The sequence below is a fragment of the Lathyrus oleraceus genome, chromosome 6 (assembly GCF_024323335.1).
Source record: "Lathyrus oleraceus cultivar Zhongwan6 chromosome 6, CAAS_Psat_ZW6_1.0, whole genome shotgun sequence".
NCBI classification, from domain to species: domain Eukaryota; kingdom Viridiplantae; phylum Streptophyta; class Magnoliopsida; order Fabales; family Fabaceae; genus Lathyrus; species Lathyrus oleraceus.
This window is the reverse complement of record NC_066584.1, coordinates 443,422,742-443,444,343: the sequence shown is the minus strand read 5'-3', so window position 1 is coordinate 443,444,343 and position 21,602 is coordinate 443,422,742. Positions and strand designations below refer to the sequence as shown.

Here is a 21,602-nt window from a genome sequence, read left to right as displayed (position 1 = left end):
TCCATTCACTTCAAATGCACTAAGGCGCCACTAGGAAGGGCGCCCCTTCCCATTCCCTACACTAAGGCGCCAAGAGGAAGGGTGCCCCTTCCTTGCATGTGATTCTTCACATGCATGCGCCTTGGACAAAGACAAAGGCTAAGGGCAGTTTGCATTTTGTCATTCCATTGACTACTTTTGCCATTGCATGCAACCAATCCCATTCTTCTTAGGTTGGAAACCTACTAACTCATTAATCTATAAATAGTCTTTCATATCAACAATATCAAATCATCTCCAACACTACTCATCTATAATCTTTCTTTGCCATACTATTTCTCTACCACACTCAAGCTCTGCAACATCAAATCACGTCTTTGTTGACTATGGGTGATGAACACAGAGGAACACTCGAGAATATCTCGGCTTTTGTATGTTATCTCTCTCTTTTTACTTATTCCGTTTTTAAGTCGTATACCTTTGTTATCTATGTTTTTCTTACTTCTTATAGAGTTGTCTTTGTTGATCATGTATTTCTTCTTCTTATTGCATTTCTTAATTTTTTGTTATTAGGATCTGAAGCGTTTTAGATGCCGTGTACATGAATATGTACCCAACGACCCTTTAATAGAATCATATATTAGAGGATGTGGATTTGGAAATCTACTCAACATTGTTCCGTACTCGGTGGACTACAAGTTCATTCTTGCATTGTTGGAGCGGTGGAGACCCGAGACCCACACATTTCACCTTCCGATTGGTAAGTGTATCGTCACACCCGAGGACATGTACATGTTGTTGGGTCTCCGTATAGATGGAAAGGTCGTGAATGGTAGAGTTAACCAAGACAATTCTATCTGCAATGAATTATTGGGTGTCCCTTTGTTAGACGACGGAACTGAGGGAGAGACATCCGGTCAAGCAAGGGGGCAAGGTATAAATTTAAAATACCTTAAACAATATTATGTCGGTATATTATTGTCCGAAGATTAAACCCAGTATGAGAAAATAATAAAAGCTCGGTGTTATATTATGATTTTATTTGGTAATTTTTTGTTTCCCGAAACTACAGGTAATTCTGTAAATATAATGTATTTACCTTTGTTACGCAACATTAATAAGGTAAACACATATAGTTAGGGTTCAACTGTGTTGGCCCATCAATATAGTGCAATGTGTAAAACTGCAAAAAAGAATACATGTACTTTTTTTTCATGTGCGTATTTGCTTCAAGCTTGGGGTTGGTCAAGAATGTCGTTGCTCGCCCCGATAAACGAGCGCTCATTCGTGTTCCCGCTTGCAACCAAGTAAGTCTAACACTTTATCAATTAGTTAATTATATTTTATATTATAATTAACATTAAGTAATACTTTTCACTTTTTTTTCTAAGATGGTAAGTAAGGGGGATGAACTACAATAGGTGTCCGAAATACGCTATTGTAGTTTATCTTAGTTGGGATAGATTACTTCACCAAATGGGTCGAAGCTATCCCTCTGGTGAAGGTGGATCAAGAGGAAGTGATTGAATTCATTCAAAAACATATTGTGTATAGGTTTGGTATCCCAGAGACCATTACCACGGATCAAGGGTCAGTGTTTATGGGACAAAAGATGCAGGAGTTTGCCGGCGAAACAAGCTTCAGGTTGGTGACCTCTACACCTTACTATGCACAAGCGAATGGCCAAGTAGAAGCGACCAATAAAGTAATAATAAGCTTGATTAGGAAACATATTTCCAAAAAGCAAAAGAACTGGCACAAGACTTTGGACCAGATTCTACGGGCTTGTCGAACGTCCCCAAAAAAGGCGACAGATTCGACGCCTTTTCGACTAACATTTGGTCACGATGCCGTATTGCCAGTAGAAATCTGCTTGCAGTCCGTCAGAGTCCAACGTCAGAATGACCTTCAGTCAGAACAGTACTAGAACATGATGTTCGACAAATTGGATGATTTAGACAAAGAAAGGTTGGTCGCGAGTCGAAATGCTGATCCGACAGAAGGAGCGCGTAGCCAGGGTATACAATAGAAAGGTAAGGGAAAAAACCTTTGCTAATAATGATTACGTATGGAAAGTAATCTTTCCTATGGATCATCGAGATCGAACCCTAGGTAAGTGGTCGCCAAAATGGGAAGGGCCATTTCAGGTAACTCGAATGTACAGTAGCAATGCGTATGCGACCAAAGAACTTGGTGGGGATCAAAGGGTCTTGAGAGTAAATGGAAAATACTTGAAAAAATATAAACCTATGATACAATAGATCCGGATCCAAACATAAGGTTCATTGATTCTTTAAAAAATTATCCCACGAGGGAATTACAAATATGGTCGACAAACCTACAATAAGATAAAGAAAGATTCAAATGGGGAACCTGGATTTAAAATCCTCAAACGAGGTCATCTCGTGCCTAATCCTATTATCCATACTGACTTTCTTCCCGCGTAAGTACTTGATGTCAACCTCGATTTTGATATCTCTTTCTCCATGAGATATTCCCCTCGAGACCTCACTATCGATCACCTCCTACTCAGGGATACCCTCAACTGTCTCCAAAGATGATTTTTGGGCTTCCACTTCAGCAATCTTTTTATGGAGTTCAGCGATCTGATCTTGGTAGTTACAGATTTGTTGATCAAAGGCTTCCCGCTGACGAAGAAGCTCTTCCTTCTTGTGCTCGAACTCGTCGAGTTCCCGCTCACAAGCCTCAATGGAATCCCATTTGATCTTCGCCTCATTGAGTTTCGTGTTTATCTGAAGATCATCATTTTGTCGGAGGCTCAAGTCTTTGAAGAATTGAGTAAAGAAAGCTTCAAATTCGACAAAATACTTCACCATTGAGGCGGGGAAGTCATGGAGGGCAAGAGAGTCGAGAAATTTGAAAACATCACGAACAACCTCCCCATCTTTTCCAAGAGCGCCTAAAAATCCACCGTCGAGGAGTGACGCCTTAAGATGCTGAAGGATGAAGACAACCTCGACATGAAGCTCTGAGGAAGCACCGACGGTAGTTGATGGAGGTGGTGCGTCAGTCGATAAACAACGAATTTGTTGCAATTTTCTTAAGGCCTCTACAGGATTCCTGTGTTTGATTAGCCTTATGTCATCCGGGGTCGGAATGATGGATGATGCATTTTCATCAGCCATGTTTGCATCATGAGGTGGTGGAGAGGCAGGATTTTGAGAGGTCACTGGGAAATTGTTTTGAAACTCATTTTGTTGTTGGGGGCTTAAGACAACATTAGTGGGATGAGGTTCGGTCGAATCTCTGACTTCGGCTTCGACCTTAATCGGGGAGCCCACCGGTCCCTGAAATATACAAGTGTTAGATCATGTAGCAAGAAGAAACCTAGGGATAATGGGAAGAGTGTGGGAAAATACCTGGAGATCAATAGGAGGCAAAGCAGTGGGAGTCCTTTCTAAATCCCGAGGGGTAGGAACCTCTTCGACATTTTCTTGGACTGTCGGGGGAGCCCTAGGAGCCACCTTTGTCAGAGTCTTCTGGGATGGAGCCTTCTTCCACCGCGTAGGGGTAGGTGGAGTTCTGGGAGGTGCTTTTGATGGAGAAAAAATGTGTGAGTGCACACTCCCATATGAGTCTTCGTCCTCCTCCACAAGCATCTCTTCGGGTACGTAAATGTTAAGACGTATGAAGAGGTGATAAAGAAAAGTCTTAGTAAAAAACTTGTTCAAAAGATGAATAGGTCATACCTGCGAAGGCGAGGGCGAAGACGCCCGTTGCCTCTTTGGAGGTTTCGCCTGCATCGGTTCAGTAGAGGAGGCGACTCTCTTTCGACCCTAACAACAAAAAACTGTCAGATTGGCATAACACCAATTAAAGAAGAAACTAAGTCAGTGTATATGTACCTTTTTAGGGGCTTCGTCGACATGAGGCTTTTGGATTTTTGGGTCGGGAGCATTGACGGACGGAGGCGGAGGCAGAGGCGGTATGTCGTCGGCGAGGATGGAAAGTGCATCGACCATGTTTTGAAGAAACTGGTCGCCGGGGCAAGCATGACTGTAGTATGAGTTCCACCAGTCATCAAAATCAGCGGTTATCAGAAAAGATTATTGGAACCTAAGAACTGGAAGTTCGTAACGATTAGTGGATCGGCAGAAATGGAGGCAAGCCTTGTGATCATCAGTTATTAACGTTCGACCGGACCAGACAATATCGGTATCATGAGATACCATAGGCTTCGGGACCATCTGGCTTAGGCTGAATTGACGAGCCACGAGGTTCGGCTGGTAGCTCATGAAACCAAATCCCTTCAACCCTGGTTCAATCCTGTATGATAGCAAGGTTGGAGTTAGAAAAGCCCTTTATATCGCGTTCGATTGAGCCGCAATGTGTGGAGAGCTACCAGGAAAGGGATCTTTGAACCATTTGGGGCCGAAGTTCCTATCAGCAAATGGCACCATGCCAGGAGCGAATTTGTCCGCTTCGATGAACATGTTCAAATATTTCATGAAGATACTGGTGTTTGGAGTCTCCTGACAAGTTGTCAAAGCTAATTTGGCCCCTTCGATCAATCGGTCTTCGTTCAGTCGCATAAGACGCTACAAAGTTGTGTATCCCACTTGATACTCAAAGGTAGCATTTAACCAATGTCGCAAGATCCACAAAGGACCCAACAGGTTCAGGGCCTTAGGTGTGTTGGAAAAGAGCTTCAGTTTCAAGGTTGCCAACCCCAGGGCCTCGTACAAAGAAGCCAGTAGTAATTTGCCCAACGATACTTGTCGACCCTCATGGATCTGGATCGCCAGAGCAATATAACTTTTGGCTATCTGCAGGGATCCAGAATAGAAGACGTAGTATGAGAGCCACAAGGTGTGGAAAGCTATGTGCTCTTCGTCAGACACTTCGACAGAGTATCCGTCGTGGTGATCTTTGATATAGTTCAGAAGGCTGGCCCGACTAAACATAAAAGTACTTTCCGTCGAAAGGGTTGGATCAAAGGTTTCCCCCAGGGGAGAAAGGTCGGTGATCGCTTCTACATCGAAGAAAGTGTGTGTCAGCATCCCACAGGGCAACTGTAAGGTGTTAGTCGAACCTTCCCAGAAGTAAAGGGACGCCAACAACATGCAAGGATTGACACGGTGGGCGTACCTTGATACCTGAATGAGGTCGAAAATCCATGCACTCCTCCATTGGGCTTGACGCTTACGTTGAACCTTGTAAAGCCACACAAAGTATTCCTTGTTGCCAGGAGTGGGCATGGAACGAAAAACCCTGGCTTTTTCCTCCATGAATCTAACGTCAAGCACGACAGATCTGTCAAAAGCAGGAGGCATAATAGGTTTATACCCAGAGAAGAAGGGTGCAATAGTCTTTGGAGAAGATTTTTTGTCAGCAAGAGAACCGTGGAAAGCCAACAACTTTTTGTCAACCACGAAAGGAATCACCATCTGGTTTTGCTAGTTCTTGATAATAGCTTTGTCAGATGATGTGGGTTGAGGAATGCGATTCATACCCTCTTTAGTAGTAAGATTGAAGGTGACGGGATTATGACCAGTACCATAAGAAAATGGTTTCTTTTACGTGAGAGGAGGAAGCCATTGTGAAATAAAGCAAAGGTTTGGAGTTTGAGGTGTTGTGTGAGAAATTGCAATGCAGAAATGCGTCCGAAGTCTGAGCAAAAGAATGCATAAGTATGGCAGCAGAAAAGCATGTGAAGGAGAAGAATAGACTATTTATAGGCCAGTGAAGTGAACAGTCGAGCAGTAGGTGACTGACAAGTGGTTGGCTAGAAAGTAATAGGAAGAGTTAGGGGGGTTCGGTTGAGATCCCACGACCTAGGGATAGCTGCTAATGATGATGGAGTGTCTTGGAAATCGCGCGGCCGAAAAAATGTCATAATCACATATGAAATTATGAGTAACGATAAGACAGCTAGCCGAAATATGAAACGTCAAAAGGCCAGCCTCTCGATCGACGTGCTCATGTCAAAGCTAGCCTTTTCAGGGGGCAATTTGTTAGCTGACTAATTTCGGCTAAAGGAGAAGGCTGACTTCAAATAGGAGATTTGTCGAAGCCTCCTCGACAAGATGGTGGACGAGTCTGAAAATTGACACATGTAAGCCTCGGTCGAAGTCGAAGGTTTTGGGCGGTGAAGGAAAACGTGGACACTCAAGGAGATTGTGGGTAGTTATTCGTCAAGATGGGGGAAGTGGACCGACGCTTGGCATCATGAGATGATTTTGTAACCTCCATACGGTTAATTTTAGCTAGTATTTAAGCAAATGTTAGGTGAGACTCTAGAGGTGGAAATTTGAACATTTGCAGTAGGGATAAAGCTTGAAGTATCAAAGCGTTTACGAGAAAAAATTCACTCTCCTCACAAAAATGTATTTTGCCTCCCCTTTATATTTACAAGTCATTTAATCTTACAAAGTTTACCTTTTATCTTTCTTGCTTTAGCGTCTATATGTTTACTTTTACCTTATTTTTTACTACCTTTCTGACTCATCAAGAGTTGTGTTTACACTTTTTAAACCTTTCAAGAACATTGTTTACCAAAGAATCATACACCCAAACACTAAGTCCAGGACTTTGTAGCCGGTCCTGCAAGTAACCCTCTTATAGGAAGGCTAGAGATTATTGAGCAAATAAAAATAACATATCATTAGAGCAGTGGACAAGGGCATTTGACAGAGGCTATCAATATGGCCACATGACAACAAACCTTATGGAATGCATGAACGACGTATTCAAAGGTATTAGAAATCTACCAATAACCGTATTGGTCAGAACAACCTATTTTAGGTTGACATCTACCTTCGCAACCAGAGGTGAAAGATGGAGTGTAGTGTTAATGTCAGGTCAATTATTCAGTGAATGTTGTATGAAAGTGATGAAAGAGGAAACTATTAAAGCTAACACACACGCGGTTACAATCTTTAACCATCATAGGAAAAATTTCAGTGTATATAAAATAATGGACCACAACGAGGGGAGGCCAAATTTATCCTATGTTGTCAGACTAAACAGAAGTTGGTGCGATTATGGAAAGTTACAGGCCTTTCGTATTCCTTGCTCCTATGTCATTGCGGCATGCGCACATACTCGCCAGGACGCTTACAGCCATTTATCTGATGTTTATAAGGCCATTACCGTCATGAATGTCTATAGCGAAAGCTTCTCAGTGCTAGCAATTGAGGAATATTGACCTTCATATGAAGGGGACATAGTTTGACACAACAATGAGATGCGAAGAAAGAAAAAAGGACGGCCAAACAACACACGCATTAGAACAAAAATGGATATGACTGATAAAATGATAAGATTATGTAGTATAGGTCGTCAACCCGGACACAATAAGAACAAATGTCCCAATTTAGGAGCAACCTCTGCATCATAATTTAGTATCTCCTTTCAATTTTTGTAACCTTGGATTTTTATATAACATTAACTTTTTGTTACAACAAGGTTAACAACAAACATCACTCCAACATAAGCACATTTAAAACACAACAAGTCTAAATAAACAACACAAAACAAATATCGAATACAGATGAAAATACTTAACCACAATATTTAAAAACAACTTTTCTAACTGATTACAACAATCAAATTGATGTCATTTGGTCCAAACATAATTTTCCTAGCATCCTTATCACTTTTACTCGCACCCAACAAAATATACTATCGAGTCTCTCAATACTTCTAATTTTTTTCCCTTCTGGTATTTTTCCATCTAACCAACAAATCAACTCCCTCTTTAGTTGATCGAAATGACAGGTGTTCCAGAAGAGCATCAACATCAAAGGCTTGTGTCTCGAATAAATCACTTTTCCATAGCGACGACGAACACCAAACATGTTTGCAATATAACGAAAAGATATGTAGAAAAATGAATCACACAACACATCTATTTATTAAAAAAATTGCACATTACACAGAGGCGACAAACCAATTGGCGTCTCCTCACACTTTATACACATGGACGCCAATTGGATTGTTAGCACCATGTGTTGTTGCCAATTCAATGCGTCGCCTCTTAAAAATTAAGGGTAGACAACAATTGGTCTGACGCCTATGGCTTAAGATATTTTTTTTGTTGAAACTGTGGTAAATTGAGAATTTGTTTGAAAATTGGGTTATTTTGGGATTTTTTTTGAAAATGTGGGGTATTTGAGTAAAAAATTCAAGTTTTTCCCGTATTTAAAAATATTTGAATCAATAATATATTTTTTCCTGTATATAAATATTATATTTTTAACTATATTTATAAAAATATTTAAATAAATAGTAAAGTTGTTATCGTATATAAAAATATTTGAATCAACAATTTATTTTTTTCGTAAATAAATATTATTTTTGTTTTTATAATATTTATAAAAATATTTGAATCAATAATAAATTTGTTCTTATATATAAATTTTTTTGAATCAATAATATACTTTTTTTCGTATATAAATATTATTTTAATTTTGATAATATTTCTAAAAATATTTTAATCAATAATAAAATTATTCTCGTATATAAAAAAATGATTCGACTTAAAGCTTGCATAAAAATGCTTACAACTCAACAAGTTTAGGTACTTCCAAATTATCTTTTCTTTAGTACAACCATGGATTTATACATGAATAAGTTTTGTTCTCAATTTTATGTTACTTTAAACAAGTAATACCAATTTTAGATTTTTTTAAAAAAAATAATCCAATTTTTCAAGGAAATTCCCAAAATACCCCTAGTTTCAAAAAAAATCCCAAACTATCCCACCTTTAGGAGGAGACGTCAATTCAATTGGCGACTCCTCTTAAAAATTGAATGGAGGCGCCAATTGGATTGGCTAGGGCATGTTCCCTAGCCAATCCAATTGGCGCCCATGCGTAATTTTACAAAGGAGGCGCCAATTGGATTGACACCTTAGTGTAAAATGCATTTTTTTGGCTAAATGGTCTACGTGATACATAATTTTGAAATAAGACCAATTGATATTAATAAAGTTTTCCGTTTACACAAAATAGCCTAATGGTGATGACCAGGATCACCTAACCGACCTCCGGTCCCACATCCCCTAGTTACCCTAACCCGTGGCCCTAACCCACGTTGATGATTCACTACTGGTGTTTGAGCATCTGAGGTGCCAGGAGCGTCACTACCAACTACAGGAGATGGCCTGTTGAGGTAGTCAGACAAGTCAACATAGTCTTAGTATGCATCGAGGGTGTACCGCCGTAGCTGAGTTCATGACCCATGCCAGAGTAGTTGGGTTGTGTTTGACTCATTGGAGGGCGACCGAGACGGTTGAAGGGAGACATGGGTGTGAATAATGCATCGAGGAAAGGTTGGAAAGGTTGTTGGGGTGTTTGGTATAGATATGGTTGTTGGAGGTTTTGGTTTTGTGAGGTTTGGGCTTCTTGGCTATGGTAGGAATAGGGGCGGTTGATGTTGAATGATCGTTGGGTGTTTTGGCTAAGGTGGCTTTGGTAGGGCGATGTGGTTGGTGCGAAACGATGTTGGGTCTCAGGTTGATGGTCAATTTGTTGGTGGTGGTATGGAGTATGCTCCTGCTATTGGGGTTGGGTGTATGGCATGTTTTGGTTGTATGTTTGTGTGTTGGTTGAATGAAACGTTTGACGGACAAGGGGTTGTGTGTATTCGGTCTGATAATGTTGTTGGGGGTTTGATATTGAGGTGTCAGGTGTGTAAGTTTGTTGGCGTGGGTCGTACATGTACATATCCTCGGCGATGAATTGAAAACTAACCGATCTGTACCAAGCCATATAAGTATGACTTGGTTTTTCTTCATTTGGCATGACTGCGTCAGTTAAGACATGGTCTGACGGTGCTTCCGTTTGCGACACTCCGATCTTGCGAAGCTTTGCCATGGATTGAAGTTCCATTGGTCGTTAACTTTGCGCAGATGCCATTCTCCTAGGCTTGCTGGGGGATCTGGGATGTTTTGGGGCACACTGAACTGCAACTTCACACGATCACTGTTGTGCATATCCACACTTGTGAATCGTATTATCGATGTGCATGCAGTCCATACGGCCACGTCTTCAGCGTTGACCTCATGGTCATGATCTAAATTAAGGTATGGACGCCCAATGAACTGAAATGTGAAAGAAAATAGGATTATAATCTAGGTAGAAGAAGTTAACAAATTATAACGAAATAATGAGGTTATTATCCTTACATGTCGGTCGAAGGTGATCCAACAAATTGCGATACTGAGTAATGCAGTGTCTAGGACATCTGTTATAACTCATACCATGTGCAGACCATCTACACCAATAAGGTAAAAATATTAGTTAGAGATAATAATCTTTAAAGAAGTAAGTAAATATATAGCAAGTTAAACAACTTACTTTTGTGCATACGGGAATGTGAAAGGGTTGTTGTTGACGGGTGCTAGGGACGGTAGTCTTGACCAACCTCATGCTTGGAGCAAAACTGCACATCCAGAAAATGTAGATGTGTATTTGTGTGAGTTTTTGCACAAGGAGCTATAGAGATATGCTAGACAAGCAGATCCCTAACTCTAACTTCCTATTCTATCTACATGTCTAAGTAAAGGTAAATACATAATATGCATGCTAGAACCACTATCTTCGGGAAATAAAAAAGAACCAATTAAAAGCATAATGTAACACCTAGTTTTTATTATTCGAGCATCTTTGGTAGAATGCTCATCTAAGTATAAACTGTTATAGTATGACTTAAGGCGTGAAAGGAGTATACCTTGACCTCTTGAGTTATCACCTAACAAACCAGTCTCCAAGAGGTCCATGCAAATTGGATTTGCATAGTTGGTTTTACCATTAACAGCCTTACCTTCAATGGGCAATCCCAAAAGCATGTAGACGTCTTCTAACGTCACGGTACACTCACTGATTGAGAACCAGAATGTGTGTGTCTCGAGACGCCATCTTTTGCGTAAAGCAAGAATGAATTTGTTATCTACCGACCAAGACAAAATCTTGCTTATATGACCAAAACCGGCGAGTTCAACATAAGGTTGAATCATCGGGTCCATATGGACATATTCGTGGACCCGAGTCCGGAACCTTGAAACATCCTATAAAAGAAAGAACAAAAAACTTTACTAAGTTGGTATGTTATTAAAAGGGACTCTATTAAAACAAATAACAAAAGAAGAAAACACTTACATAAGTTTCTATGTTTGCAACCGTTCCTCTATGTGATTCGCCCATTGTAAGGATATATATTTTGTCGGGGATGAAATCGGTTGGTGCAGATGAAACTACAAGAAGTTGTTGCAGATGACATTGTAGAAGAAGTATTGTAGAAGAAGTAGTGAGTGATGGTGTGGATGTATTTATAAGCAAATGGCTTGGAGCATGAAAAGTTGTGTTTGCATGTGGTCTCCAATTGAATTGGCTCCCATGTGCATTTTGTACATGGTGTCGCCATTCAAATTGGTGTCTCCATAGGGACATGCATGACACACCTAGGTCTGATTGCTTGGTTTAGAGGTCTGCATGCATGCAAGACAAGGTGTCACCAAATGGATTGGCGCCCATGTGCAAGGAATGAATGGGGGCACCAATTCAATTGGAGTGTGTGTCTGCATGTCTGACACGTGGTTGTCCTCTCTCTTGCATGCTGAACATGTCACTTCTGAGTAGCTTGCATGGTTGACACATCATTTCGGACTAGCTTACATGTGCGACACATCACTTCGAACTAGCTTGCATGTGAGACACATCACTCACATATTTAAGTGTCTTACTATCAGCATCCAAGACTCAACCTACATTCATCTGCAGCAAGAAAATAGTTTTCATCTGCACAATGTCATCTTCACTAAAATATAGTCTCGACGTTCACTACAACGGTGAAACTGATAACATGAAATAATATCACATTCTAGGACTCGATTTAATTAAATTATATTATTATTTACTTCAGTTTATTTCATTTTACGCGATATTACTCGGTATTTTCTTTCTATTTGTCTCAGGTAGCTTATTTGAAAAGGAAGTGAAAAAAGGAAGAAAAGGAGGTGAAAAAGGAATGAAAAGAAGCAAATATCAAAAGCCAAAGCCCAGCCCAAAAAGCACAGGCGCTACGCCTGTGACGAGCGTCACGCTCTGCCCACTTGTGTTACGAGCGTAACACATGGTGTGATGGACGTCACACCATTCTCCTACATTTTTGGCTCCAGAAGCGCAACAAAGACGTTGAAGCCTATTGTTACGCTTGACCGTTTGCAACGTGAAGGCTATGTACACGGAAAACCTTTGGAAGCAGTTACAAAAGTGACTAATATAAATAGTAGCTTTTGGCAAAACCCTACGTTCTTCGCTTCTTCTCCTCCTGCAGCCGTTTCTCTTTTCCGCGCTTTTTCTCTTCCAGCAGTGCAAGTTTATTTTACAGCATTATTTTTAAAGTCTTTATTTTTTTTCCCTTTGCAATTTCTATTTTCTTTTCCAGCAATTAATTAATTTTTCGCACAATAGTTTCTACACCGGAAACTATTGTGTACCTTTCACTAGATCTAACCTTACGTTAGACCCTAGATTTTTATTCCTTCACTTTTATTTTTCTGTCTGATTGAAGAATTCAAGAACAAATCCAACCGGTCTGTGGTGGATGTTCAAGACTGCTATTAATTACTCAGGTTCTTTAATTATTGTTTGAATTTATATATGCCCTGCTTTATTGTTGATTTATATTATTTGTCTGAGATGAATCTGTTTATGCATGATAATTATTTAGATCTGTTTAGCATGTCTGGCTAATTTATTTAGGTATCGGTATGTAGAGTAAGCGGAATAAAGGAATCGAAACTAAGTTGGTTAAATTACGTTTAAAAGTAAATCACTCTTTTTATGGTCCCAATTTACAGGTCTAATAACAAAGTTTTTGTACGAGAGTAAAAGACATAAAGAAGTTAAATTCAATAGAACGAGAGTTTGAGTTTTTAACTGGACAGTGTAAATTGGACATTAATTCTAGATCAGGGCGAAAGCAATTTTTAGAGTAAATTAAATTCTAATCTTTTTCAAAAAGTATTTTTAAAGGTTGAATGTGAGGACGAGAGTTAAGCATTTGAATTTAATTGTATAACCTAAGTCAACAGAGCGAGAGTTTGAGACAAGGGTGTTTAAACGATTAGTGTTTTCTTAAAAAGAGTTTCTACGGATTCTATTGTTTTCAAAAAGTGGTTTTTGACTTAACAAATAAGTGACAGCTACGTTAATATAAAATCATAGTTTATTCAACAGAGCGAGAGTTTGAGATAAGACTTTTAATCAATAGTGTCAACTGAAAAGATTTATTTTAAAACCAAGAAACCAACGAAGAATTGATTCCCTAATTACGACGAACTACATACCGATATCCGTTTAGTTGATATTTAATTTAGATCCTATTTTTAGTTTTAACTTTTCCCCCAAACAATCAAAGTATTATCCGCCTTAGCTTTACGAAGTAACCTTAGATAACGGTATATCGATTCATAAGTCCCTGTGGGATCGATATCTTTTAAAACTACGCGATAGAACTGTGCACTTGCAGTTTGTACCCTAAATTCGACTCATAAAGTCGCGATCAAGTTTTTGGCGCCGTTGCCGGGGACTTTTATTAATTCGATATCGTAACTCTTCTGTTACGCTGTAGAGACTAAGGCTTTTCTTTTTCTTTTCTTTCTTTCGTTGATTTGTATGCCACACACTCGCTCACAAGGCGAGTCGTACTACTTACGAATCAACGATATCGAACTATATCTCCGAGTCTTACGACGAATTCGGGAATATCGTGCTGCAAACAATCTCCCTCCTAGCGAAATTCCTGATTTCAAAAATCTTTTCCCTTCAATACCCGAGATGGCAGAACCAGCTCGTGCTCTTCGAGATTACGCCGCTCCATCGCAAGATGAGCCGCATTCGAGTATTGCTCCACCCGCAATCGAAGCAAACAACTTCGAACTTAAACCTTCACTGTTGCAGGCAGTGCAATAGAACCAATTCTCTGGAAATCCTACCGAGGATCCAAACCTTCATTTATCCGTATTTGTTCAATACGCTGATACTGTTAAAGCTAATGGTGTCACTTCAGAGGCAATTCGACTTCGTCTTTTACCTTTCTCGTTAAGAGATAGCGCTAGAAGATGGCTCCAGTCTCTTCCTTCCAACTCAGTCACCACATGGAACGAGTTGAAGAAAGTCTTTCTTGCCCGATATTTTCCGCCAAGCAAAACAGCTATGTTGAGAGCCCAGATAAATGGATTTAAACAGAAAGATAATGAGTCTCTTTTCGAAGCATGGGAAAGATACAAAGACATGATGAGACTTTGTCCACACCATGGTTTAGAGGACTGGTTAGTAATTCATACCTTCTATAATGGTCTCTTGTACAACACGAGGTTAACAATAGACGCCGCCGCAGGTGGTGCACTAATGAACAAACCTTATGCTGATGCTTACCAACTTATCGAAAGCATGGCCCAAAACCACTATCAGTGGGGAAGCGAACGAACAATGGTGGAAAAACCTCAAACGAAAACTGGCATGTACGAGATAAGTAACCTTGATCATGTTAATGCGAAAGTGGATGCTCTGGTCCAGAAAATTGAAAGTTTAAATGTATCACCACCAGCCACCGTGGTTGCCATAACTCAGAATTGCAAAGTCTGTGGAATCCAAGGTCACACTCCTGCAGATTGTCAACTCCTAACAGGAATCCAAGCGGAGCAAGTAAACTATGCTCAAGGAAGCCCCTACTCGCATACCTATAACTCAAATTGGAAGAATCATCCAAATTTTTCATATAAGAGTAATAATGCTTTATACGCACCTAGACAATCTCCAAATCAAGCCCCAGCTATACCTCCGGGATATCAAAAGCCGATCCCATCTATACCTAACAATAACGCCCCTAGGAAATCCAACTTGGAAATTATGATGGAAAACTTTATAGCTTCTCAACAGCAAACCAATAAGGATTTCTTAAACCAGAATGTACACACTGGCGAACAAATTAAACAACTAACAAGTAAAGTAGATGCCCTGGCTACCCATAACAAAATGCTGGAAACGCAAATATCACAAGTAGCTCAACAACAAGCACCTACTGCTGCCCCAACTGGTACATTTCCTGGAGAGCCCCAACCTAACCCGAGAAGCCACGCTCATGCAATTATACTGAGAAGTGGAACGGAATTGGAAGGACCGTCTGATCCAAGGGTAGAAAACCAAAACTCTGAAAAGTCAACTGAGGAAAGTGAACCTGAGGAAAAGGAAGAGAGTAATAAGGAAACCATAGAAAAGAAGGAACCTTATGTACCTCCACCACCCTATAAACCACCTATCCCTTACCCTCAAAGGCTTATTAAAACCAAATATGCGGGCCAATTTAAAAAATTTGTTGACCTACTAAAACAATTAAACGTCACAATTCCGTTTACAGAAGCTATTACGCAGATGCCCTCATATGCTAAGTTCTTGAAAGAAATTCTTTCTAATAAAAGGAAACTTGAAGATAGCGAAACTGTCACACTCACCGCTGAATGTAGCGCTATAATCCAGAATATGCCTCCTAAACTTAAAGACCCAGGTAGTTTCTCTATACCCTGTCACATAGGAAAATTTGTCATTGACAAAGCCTTATGCGATCTAGGAGCCGGTATTAGTGTTATGCCTTTATCCATATGCAAGAAACTGGAAATGGGAGAATTAAGACCAACTAAAATGTCTGTGCAACTAGCAGATCGTTCCGTCAGATATCCTGTAGGAATTCTTGAAAACGTTCCCGTGCGCATAGGTCAATTCTACATTCCAACCGATTTTATAATTATGGACATTAGAGAAGATGAAGTTACACCCATCATACTAGGAAGACCGTTCTTAGCAACCGCCGGTGCGATCATAGACGTAAAACGAGGACGACTCACCTTCGAAGTAGGAGAAGAGAAAATTGAGTTCATTCTTTCCCAATTTTTGAAAGCACCTGCAATAGAAGATACATGTTACTTCATGGATATCATCGATGAATGCATAAAAGAAACAGAGTTAGAAAAAGACAAATCATCTGACTATCTTGTAGAAGACAAACTTAACCAATGTCTAGCAATAACACCGGATCCTACGCAATGCCTTAAGAAACCAACCCTAGACCTAAAAACACTTCCCAAAAATCTAAGATATGAATTCCTAGACTTAGAACTTGAACGACCAGTGATAGTTAATGCAGACCTAGGAAGACTCGAAACAGAAAAACTCCTGCATATCTTAAGAAAATATCCAACCGCACTAGGATACAACATCACCGATCTTAAAGGAATAAGTCCTTCTATCTGTATGCACCGCATCATGCTAGAAGAAGACTGTAAAACTTCTAGGGAACACCAGAGGAGACTAAACCCGATCCTGAGTGAGGTAGTGAAGAAGGAAATAACCAAGTTATTAGAGGCAGGTATCATATATCCTATATCTGATAGCAAATGGGTTAGTCCTGTACACGTAGTACCAAAGAAAGGAGGTGTAACAGTTATTGAAAATGAAAAAGGAGAAACTATAACCAAACGAATCGAATCGGGATGGAGAATGTGCATTGACTATAGGAAACTAAACAAAGCAACCCGAAAAGATCATTTCCCTTTACCATTCATTGACCAGATGTTAGAACGATTAGCAAAACATTCTCATTTCTGCTATCTAGACGGTTATTCAGACTTCTTTCAAATACCAATTCATCCTGATGACCAAGAAAAGACAACATTCACATGTCCTTTTGGTACCTTCGCTTATAGACGAATGCCGTTTGGCTTGTGTAATGCTCCTGCAACCTTCCAAAGGTGCATGATGGCAATATTCGCCGATTTTCTCGAAAACATCATGGAAGTATTTATGGATGACTTTTCCGTATGCGGACAAAGCTTTGAAGAATGCCTTGAAAACCTAGAAAGAGTTCTAGAGCGATGTGTAAAAGTAAACCTAGTACTAAATTGGGAAAAATGCCACTTTATGGTACAAGAAGGAATTGTTTTAGGACACATCATCTCGAACAGAGGAATTGAAGTAGACAAAGCCAAAATAGAGGTGATCGAAAACCTTCAACCCCCGAAAACTGTGAGAGAAGTACGAAGCTTCTTAGGACATGCCGGTTTTTACCGACGATTCATTAAAGACTTCTCTAAAATAACTAAACCTTTAACCGGGCTATTGATGAAGGATGCTGAATTCATATTCGACAATAACTGTTTAGAAGCATTTCAAACGCTTAAACAAGCACTGATCTCCGCGCCCATAATGCAGACACCAGATTGGAATGAACCATTCGAAATAATGTGTGATGCCAGTGATTACGCTGTAGGTGCTGTCTTAGGACAACGAAAGGATAAAAAGCTTCACGTTATATATTACGCAAGTAGAACTCTGGATGAAGCACAAATGAATTACGCCACAACCGAGAAAGAACTTCTAGCAGTAGTATTTGCGCTAGATAAATTTCGCTCTTACTTGGTCGGAGCCAAAATAATCGTCTACACTGACCACGCTGCTATCAAATACCTCTTAACAAAAAAGGATGCTAAACCTAGACTCCTAAGGTGGATCCTGTTGCTACAAGAGTTCGATTTGGAAATCAAAGACAAGAAAGGAACTGAAAATGTAGTAGCAGATCACCTCTCTAGACTCGAGAACCTTGAACCGGAAAGAACATCAATTAACGATGATTTCTCGTACGATAAACTTATAGCTAGTTTGGAAGAAAATAAAGCTGATAAACAGGTAGAAACCACCTTAGCTATATGTGTTACACCGTGGTACGCTGATCTCGTCAATTATTTAGCTGCCGGAATAGTTCCACCTACTTTATCCTACCAGCAGAAGAAACGATTATTCTATGACATAAAACACTATTACTGGGATGACCCATTACTTTTCAAAAGAGGCCCCGATGGTATTTTCCGTCGGTGTATACCCGAAGAAGAGGTAGAAAATATAATCCAACACTGTCACTCCGTCCCTTATGGTGGACATGCAAGTACATCCAAGACCTGCTCCAAAATCCTACAAGCCGGTTTTTATTGGCCAAATATATGGAAGGATGTACATGCAGCTATTAAGAAATGTGACAGATGTCAACGCACAGGAAACATATCTAGACGTGACGAGATGCCACAAAAGGGCGTTTTGGAAGTAGAGATTTTCGACGTGTGGGGAATAGACTTCATGGGACCTTTTCCATCCTCTTTCGGTAACAAATACATACTCGTGACAGTTGACTACGTATCGAAATGGATTGAAGCTATAGCTTCTCCAACAAACGACACACGAGTAGTAACTAGACTCTTTAAGAATATAATATTTCCAAGGTTTGGTGTCCCAAGAATAGTAGTCAGTGATGGTGGATCGCATTTCATATCCAAGGTACTCGAAAAACTACTGTTTAAGTATGGCGTAAGACATAGAGTAGCGACACCTTACCACCCTCAAACCAGTGGGCAAGTGGAAGTGTCTAACAGAGAGATTAAACAAATATTAGAAAAAACAGTCGCCACCTCAAGGAAAGACTGGTCGTTGAAATTACCAGAAGCTTTATGGGCTTATCGAACTGCTTACAAAACTCCCATAGGGACAACCCCATTTAAGCTCATTTATGGAAAATCCTGCCACCTCCCGGTAGAATTAGAACATAAAGCCTATTGGGCTATTAAAAATCTAAATTTAAACTATAAAGCCGCCGGTGAAAAGAGAATCCTTGATATAAGCGAATTAGAGGAACTCAGAAGAGACGCTTACGAAAATGCCAGAATCTACAAAGAGCGGACAAAACAATGGCATGACAAGCGCATATCAAGGAAAATCTTCAAACAAGGCGATACAGTCCTTTTATTTAACTCTAGGCTAAAGTTATTCCCGGGAAAACTACGATCTAGATGGTCAGGTCCTTTTCAAATCACCAATGTCTTTCCCAGTGGAGCGGTAGAAATTAAAGGCAAATCTATGGAACCATTTACCGTAAACGGGCAACGTCTAAAACATTATCACTATGCAGAAAACAATGAAGATTCGCAAGTCTTGCACTTAGACGAAATGCCCCCAGAATTTATAGATTATATTTGATAGTTTTAATGTCGAGCTTGCGACATTAAACAAAGCGCTTAGTGGGAGACAACCCACCAATATTTATATTTTCATTTCTTCCTTAATTATTCATTTAAATTTTATTTAGTATTCTTTCTTAGTTTATTTTAATTTATATAAAAAAAAAATTCTCTTCTTCTTTCGGCATTTGGCCAAATCCTGACTAAAACTCTTGTTTTCTTTTTCTCTAGCTAACATTAACCTGATGGGACAAATTGACCGTATGGGTATCAAATTCAGAGGGAAAGCTCAGAAACAAAAGTTTGAGGAACTAGCCGCGAGAGAGATGCTACCTAGTCTGTATGCTGATGACTGGGCAATGACTGCCCTTGGACTAAGAGAAAGTGTCCTGTATTTGTTGAGTCAGATTGGGTGGGAAACCTCTCCTATCCGTAAACATTTCGTCACTTACCGGAGACTAACACTAGAATTCCTTAGTTCCCTGATCTATCTACCCAGCCATGGAAAAGGAATAAGCAGAGGTTTCATCCAGTTCAGAATGTTTAACATGGAGTACCAATTTAATATTCAAGACTTTACCAACCTTTTAGGTTTCCCTACCTCCTTTGACACATTCACAATGAGCCAAGAAGAACTTTTTGAATATAGAGAACTTGAACACTTTTGGGGAAGCTTGACTGGAAATGATGATCCCGAGGAACATGAGTTTCTCTCTGGAAACATACATAACCCGGCCTTTCACTATTTCCATAAGATCCTGACCCACACCTTATTTGGGAAGAAGCCAAACAATACAACAGTCTCACGTGATGAACTCTTCATCATATTTTGTGCTTCCCAGAACCGTCCAGTAAACGGTGCCACTTTTATGTTAGCAAATTTAGACCACCTTATCCAAGACGAACGAGCACCAATTCGAATAGGCGGTTTGATAACCATGATTGGTAATGCTATCGGATTACGTCAACCTATGCTTGACTTAAGCCCTTTTTGTGGCATTACTATTATGAGTATACCCTTCCTCTTCAACACTATGTTTATAGCAAACCTAGGGTCTGACGAGTTTGAGCTTATAATTAATAACCAAGTTCTTTTCCTATTCACCATGCCCGATCCTAGGACTAGTGTCCATAACCGCAATAACTGGCTCTACAATCTGAACGCAACACCCTCTCCCGCTAGATCCACTGAATCCATCCAGGACTATGAGATTTGTGATGACCAGATTCCTTATGCTGAATCTGACCCTCAGACACCATCTGGTTACTATGATATTGATCCTCCTCCTCAGTCTGTCCCGGCCGAAGAATCAGCAATACCCGATCTTAGACATCATATGCCCGGAGCTGATTATAACACCATCGTTCAAGCTTTGATGTCAGAACAAGACGCCCTCAGAGAAGAGTTAGCTAACATGGGACAAGAATTTCTGGGATACATGAACAGTATGACAAATCAGTTTCACGAGTTGCTAAACCGTGTTAACTCCTTTGCTCCTCCGGCCAGAGATCGTGCAGATGGATAGAAGTTGTTTTTCTTAGTTATTTAGTTTTAAGTTAGATTATTCATTAATGTCATTTCAAATTATGTTCGTACTTGTTTCTCTTTCGCATTTTTGTTTTTTTTTCTTTCTTCCAATGTTACATTATGATTATTTTATGAAGCTATTGATTTATTCTACTTTATTATGAACTATGCAATATCTATCAATAATGCTCTCTACTGTTGCTGCCTACATAACTTATTAAAGAAAAATATATTTATGCACTATTATGCAAAGTAGAATAGCATGCAAGGGAAATTTAAATAGCAGAATAAAATAATCTGAAGCAAAACAAAATAATAAAAATAAATCACTATAATTATTATAAAGAACGCAAGCAGGAACGTGCCAGAAAGACTGTGTGACGAGCGTCACACAATCTATCACGGACGTCACACCAAGTGCCTGTGACGCCCGTAACGCCCCTGTCACGAGCGTAACACCTTCAGACTAGGTGAACGTTACAAGCCGTTGGAGACACGACCGTTACACCACTTCACCTTTTTACCTTCCCCATTTATTCACATTTACCCACATTTATTTACTTTTCAACCACTCCATTTTCAACTTCCAAACTTTTTTCCTATAAATACCCACCATACCTTTCTTCCTACATCACAACCATTCTATACAATCAAATACATTTCTTTTCTTTCCTATTACTTCTTCCAACTCATTCATCAGTATGGCGGGAAATCAAAATTTTGGAAACATCATCTTCCGATCTGAAGATGATAATTATCAAAGAGAGCAATTCGAGCGTTTCCAACAACGAGGTGTCACCTCTACCAGGTATCCTGATTTAACTTGTTTACAACAATTAGGATTACTTCAAGGTATCGAGTGGATGCTCCGCCTTGCCGATCTAACCTTTCTTTGCACTCACAATCAAGCTACCTACCCCTCCCTAACCTTAGAATTTTTAAGTTCATATGCGTACAACACTCCCACCGGTGAAGACGAGTACTTAACCGGTACCGCCACCTTCTGTATGTTCAACACCGAATACTCCCTATCCCAAAACCAATTGAGCACCATGCTACAGTTCCCTG

General features: G+C 39.8%; 1 non-coding gene across 1 annotated transcript; it reads right to left on the bottom strand.

The window, feature by feature from the left end:
- Positions 1-14,162: 14,162 nt before the first annotated feature.
- Positions 14,163-14,269, bottom strand: LOC127099558 (small nucleolar RNA R71). The gene has a single exon (XR_007794049.1). It is a non-coding gene; the product is annotated as a small nucleolar RNA R71 (small nucleolar RNA).
- Positions 14,270-21,602: the final 7,333 nt, after the last annotated feature.